Consider the following 6223-nt stretch of genomic DNA (forward strand, 5'->3'; position numbering starts at 1 on the left):
CAGCTCATCAAAGGGCGCAACAGGCCAACCCAGTGGTGGCATAAAGTCTCATAGGGGTGAACCCCTCCCCTCTGGATGAGGGGGCAAAGGCAATGGGGGGTCAGGGGGCTAGACAGTCTAGTGCAGAGAGCCCGGCCTCCATGACCTGACGTCTGGGAGCTGTGGGAGGACACCTGCCCACTCTCCCCAGCCCGTGGCTGCATCGCACACAGCCATCTGGGCAGGAATTCGAGGGGCCTGGGAGGAGGGAAGCCCGGCACCGTGGCTCCAAGGTGAGGGCACTGTGGTCCCGGAGCCCCCAGCTCACTGTCTGCAGAGAGCCTCTCTGTCTTCCCGGGACCAGGACTGTTTTGGGACTCAGCCAACGCTTTTGAAGCACCCCCTTCATGGAGCTCGGCAGGTGCCGACTCTGCTGTCCAGATGTGCACACATCTGCCTGCCAGCCCCTTGTCACAGCCCACAGCTGCAGTCCAGCCCCTGCTGTGCTCCAGCCCTGGGCCCTGGGTCCGCATCCCAGCAGAGTCATCGGGGCCAGTCCCTCCCCTGCTAGGCCATCGGCCCAGACGATCTTCAGCACCCATGTGCCTTTATGGGACTCCTGTACCAACTGTCCTGGGCAGCGGGGAGGCCCGACCCTATAGCCAGATGCCACTCCGCCCTAAGACTTTGGACAAGCCCCTTAACCTGGAGTCAGGATAGTCATGACAGCGCGGGCTATGGGGTAAAGGCTGGACAAGGGCGTCAATCCATCCCTGGTCGCGAGAACGAGACGCTTACTCCAGCTCATTGACTCTAGTTGCTCTTTCCGGCATTCGATGCCCCAGGCCGCCCTCTGTCCTCCCAGATCGCAGCTAGTCCTTCCAGAAGTCTCTGGGCTTGCTCCAGCCCAGGCACGCTCCTTTGACTTTTCCATCTGGGGTCTCTGCTCTAAGCTGGGAGGGCGAATTCAGACCCCACCCTTCCTGAGTGCCAGCTGGTGGGTGCACATTCTCGGGGAGGTTTTCGCCCTCCTCTCCGTGGGCCAGGGGAGGCACATGAGTCTCCTTGCTGTCCCCTCTCGCAGGCAGGTTAGGTTCTCACGGACACCGGGCCTCCAGCCCGTACGTGGCCAGATTTGTGTGGGCTTCTCCTATTACAGCCCTCATTGTGGGTTTGCTTTTCTGTCTGAATGGTGTAGAAACTAATGATACTGTTTCAAACCAGTGGTATCTGAGATTTGGGAAAGAGAAAGGGTCATGTTAGCTATTGCTATTTTTAAGGACCCAGTGGATAGAATTTAGTAATCCCCCTGGGACCTACCTCTTTCCTCCCCAATTAAGTTGGATGGAACTGTGTCTCACCCAAGTCTTCTTGTCCAAGAGAGGAGGACACCCTGCCAAGTGGTTTGGCAGGGGCGAGGCCCAGGCAGGTTAACCCTTTCCCAGGGCCAAGAGTGGTGCAAGTCCTCCCCAGCCCCCAATCCCTGCTCTGCCCAGCCGCCCAAGGGATAATTGGCCAAGAGGGGCAGGGCAGCACGTGGCCAGACCTGCACCATCAGGGTGGGGCACAGTGAACCAGAAGATAGCCCCAGAGCCTGAGTGGCAAGAGCTCGGTTGCTCGGCCAGCGGTGGAACCCACATGGCCACTTGCAGGAAAGGCCACTGGCGGAGAAGCCTCACAGTGTCACGGAGAGAACACAGACTCTGCCAGCCCATACAGGTCACTTCACCCAGTGGCTCACCCTGAACAGTGGTTACTTCAGTGAGCCTGGAGCCCCCCACTGAGAAGGTCCCCTTGCCCATCTCAGGGCTCACGAGGGGGGGTCCACCCTGCAGCCGGGAGATAGTTCCCTTTGGTGCAGCGCCCAGACCCCACCCCTCCCTAAGCTTCCTCTGGGACAGCACTGGCCTCCCTGAAGTTAGTGGGTCTAACTTATCCAGAGAGCTCTCTGGAACCGGCTCAGCGCTGCCCCTGCTGGGCCCTGGGGAGACATTCTCATGCAGCGCAGCCTGGCCTGGAGTTGCCAACCCTGTGCGGTGGGGAGTCGTTTCTGGCCTGTGGGGTCTCAGGCCCTCTGGGAATCAGATGGGAGCTAGGGATCTCCCCATCCCTCAGAAGAGTGAGTGCTGTGCTGCGTGCCACTGGCTCGTGCCCTGGGAAAGCACAACGTTTGCAGGAGGACTGAACCCCCATGGGGCAAGTCTAGTCCTACTCTTCTCGGAAGCCCAGCAGGGACCCGCTTTCCTGGTGGTTAGACAGCTGGCTTCGGGCTGCTGCAAAGGCAGCACTTTCCCCTTTGCAGAGAAATGAGAGACCTTTGAATAAAATGTTTATTCAATCACACAGTGCTTGGGACATGACACCATTTTGCAACACATTGAAGTGTGCATGAAAAGGATCTTTCAAATTAAAAAAAGGCCACAAACCCAAGACGAAAGATAACATAGTGAGTGAGAATGTTCTAGAATGCCCAGCATGGACACAACTAGTGGACCTCACCTGGGAGGAAGGTGACCTGTGCCTGAGTGGTCTTCCAGAAAACTCCCTGGTAGCTTCAGGGAAGGCAGAACGGGAGAGGAGCAGTCACCACCTGCGATGAGCATAGTCTCTTCCTAGCCGTGGCGTTTTCCAGGGGACAGGATATACATACTTCCTCGCATGGATTTAAGGCTTCCTGGCAAGGCTGTGGCAGTGCAGGGTCCAGCCCAGCTCGCTGGTGTGCTTCTCCCCCGAGAGAAGTTCCCAGAAGGGGAGAGGGTTCGACCTGCGGGTTGACAGCCTGCTCTGAGTTACATGCAAGACAACAGAGACGAAGCTCTCCTTTGCAAGCACAGGGGGTGCCCGGGGGACCCCAGGCTCTAGGTCCGTGTGCTTCCTGTGAACCAGGTGAATGAACTCCCTCACACCGCAATGGCCAGCCCAAGGCTGGAATGTGGCTTTCCTCCAACTGCCTGGGTGTCTTTTTTAACTGCTTCCTGACCACATATCTAGTTATTATTATTCCTAAAAATAATTTGTTTTCTTTGAACTGCACTTTGTAATTCAAAAGCACTAAATACATCCTGCTTCGGGGAGGCATTGGAGAGTCGGCCCAAAGCAGCCAAACGACACCCGGGGGGCTGGGAAGAACCTGGCGAGCTGTCCCCAGCAGGCCGTACGCTGTCCCTAGTGCCCCGATGGGCCCCAGGAGCATGTGTGTCTGCCAGGGAGGGACCCAGGACCTCGGTGGGGGGCCAGCGCTGCGGGCTCTGCAGCATCCCACAGGCCAGGCCCTCCCCGAGAGTCCATCCTGCCACACGCTGGGCCCCCATCCTGCAGGCGACAGCGGGCCCGGAGAGGTGAGCAAACAGTAATGAAGGGGAGTGGAGAGGGAACCGTGGCCATTCACCTCTTACAGAGGACCTATGACACGCTGCGCGCCATTCTAGTTTCAAACCGTGAACTAGAACAGAGGTGCATGCAGGTGCCAGACGCTGTCCCATGGCCTGTTCAGTGACAGTGACTGGGAGTGCTCCCCCTCCCCCACCAGCCTGAGGGAAGCCCCAGCCTCTCTCGGCTCCCCCCAGTGCTGAGCAGAGTGGCTGCCAAGGGAGCGACCCCCACTCTCAGCAGCCGGTTGGGATGCAAGCCAGGACCTGGGGGAACCGCTGGCGGAGCTGGGGTCCACCCAGGGGGTGGCGGCAGCCCGGCCACAGCTCAGGCCCTGGCCCCAGGGAGGCCCCAGGGAGAGCTAACAGTGACAGAGGGCGCGAGCCCCACTAGGCTGTCCGGGAGCTGACAGGTGGTTCGGCAACAGTGACCACACCCACATACACACCCATGCTCTAGGCTTGGAAGGTTCTAGAGGTTTGGAAGTTTCTAGAACCACAGAGAGTACGGATGACAGCCCATTACTAGCTGAACGGCTCTGTGCACGCTCTCTCAGCCCTAGGCACGTGTCTCCAGTGACGGGCATCAGGGGACGGAGCTCGGGAGCAGCACAGCCGGGTTAGTGCGTGAAAAGAGTTGCCTGGCCGGGGCGCCTCCCGCACCAGAAGCAGGAGCCAAAGCGGAGCCTCCTAGCCACGCGCGGGGATGAGATTCTAGTGTGGCCGGTGGTTTAACCCGTAAGCATTCATATACGGAGGGCTGTGCAGTTCCTCCCGGAGGAGTCGCGCTCCCTCGGCAGGGAGTGCTCGTGCTTCGCTCATTTTGTGATTGCTGCAGCTATGTTAACGCTCTTCTCCGGGGAATTGTTTTCAGAACGGTGATGCATTCTTGGATTCTTCTGTGGACACCTTGAAGGTGGATTTAAGCTGGTTAGAAATATCACAGTCCCCTTGAGCCCGGTGGTGGTGGTGTGGATGGAGAAGGTAAATGCGCCGGGGACACAGTGATTTTCCCTTTCTGTTTCTTGGTTATCGCCCTTGGGTTGTATTGATTCACATGACAGAGTGGGTTAAGGTCCCAGGTATGCAGCACCCTCACCTCCAGGAGTCTGCAGTCTGGGGCGGGGCTGGGGTGCAGACAACACAGAGCCAGGGAGCTGCCCCCACACTCAACCCCTCAATACCCCTCCCTCCCTGGAGACACCGGCCTGTCCCCGTTGACCTGCGTCTCCTGCCAGCAGAAGAGCCCGGAGAGGCAGGACTCACCTGGAACCTGGCACAGAGCCAGCACGCAGGAGGTGCTCAGCAAACAGTGAGTGAGTGAGTGAGCCGCGCCACATCAGGAGGGCTCGTGGCAATCACGAGAGGCTCTATTTTATCTTATCCACGGTTCCCACTAGGGTTTGGGGACGTGCGTCACGGAGAAGAGAGCGTGAGCGGCCTACATCCCCGAGTGCGCACAGTGGGAACGGGGCTGCCAATGTGTGCACTGAGGCCCTGTGGCTCTTCCGGCCGCTCACGTGTGTGCGTGCATATGCACACGCACACTCACATATACACACGTGGGTCCTTACACACCTATATGACATAAAAGTAAAAAGCTAGCAACAATCAGCATACTGTGGCTGAGTAATCCAGGCTCCCTCATTATCCATTTACAATTTCAAAAGCAAATACTGAACCTGGGTCACGTGGAGGAGCTCTTGAAACTCCAGCACCCGCCCCCCGCACATGCACACGCGCACGCACACTCATGTGTGTACACGCGTGTGCACACACAGACACCGTACCAGATCAAATTGCCGGTTCACAGGAGAATGCCACAGCTGGCTCTGTCCACGAAAACCACATGCACACATGCAGTTTCTAAGAACAGGAGACACTGGCCAGGTTTCGTGCGAGGAAGCACGACGTTGCCTGTGATCTGTGAGAACTCCGCCCCGTCCTGGGGCCAGATGGGCAGGTGGCCAAGAGCACTGACTCTGAAGAGCTCCAGCGGGAGCTTCACAGGGAGGACAGAGCCCACTTCACTTGGCACAAACGCTCCAGAAGCCTCCCCCAACCCGTGGGAACCCTGGGTGCCCTCCCAACCACGCCTAACAAACCAAATGACCCGAGGAGACAGACAGCCTGAACAGACAAGTCGAACTCCCAGGGCATCCTAGAGCCTCTAGGAGAAGTCTGTTGCGACAAACCCAGGAGCCCGGCACCGTGCCCAGTGCAACCCCCGCCCCTTGGGTAGGCAGCCTGGGCCAGAGGCTGAGGACCATCAGCTCCTCCCAGGAGCCACTTCCTTCAGGGTGTCCTTCTGCCTCGGCCTAAGATGGGGTGTGGGGACCGCACAGGGAAGCTGACCACAGTAGGGGCCTGGCCACGGAATGAGAACCCCAGGAACCCCAGAGACAGGAACACAGACCCAGGTGCCCTCATCACAGGACTGCAGCCGTGACACCCACCGGGCCCCTTACATGCAGTCTCCCCCAGTCTCCTACCAGCTCCAGGCCAGGGCCTCCAGGGGAAGGGATGGGAAGAAGAGCAAAGAGAACACTCACCCAGTGTGACAGTGGCCTTGGCCTGGCCCTCCCCCTGGGATCCCGGGATCCACGCCCACGGGTGCTGAGTCAGGCCTGGGTTGATCCCAGACCACCTAACTGGCTTTAAAACTTCTTAAGATCAGTAAGAGTCAGGTGTTAGACCAGACAGACCCCACACCTGCGTGGCCCACCTGAGTCTCCCCAAATAGGGGCAGCTTTCTCATTTACTGCAAGGGTGTGGGGCTGGTGCTGTCTCTGTCCCAGGGCCCCAGACAAGAGCTGAGGTGAGGCCCCGCTGCCTAGGGTGTGGAGGAAGGGCCCCGTGGATGTCAGCTTCCCTCC

This window comes from Ursus arctos, unplaced genomic scaffold, assembly GCF_023065955.2.
Source record: "Ursus arctos isolate Adak ecotype North America unplaced genomic scaffold, UrsArc2.0 scaffold_9, whole genome shotgun sequence".
NCBI lineage: Eukaryota > Metazoa > Chordata > Mammalia > Carnivora > Ursidae > Ursus > Ursus arctos.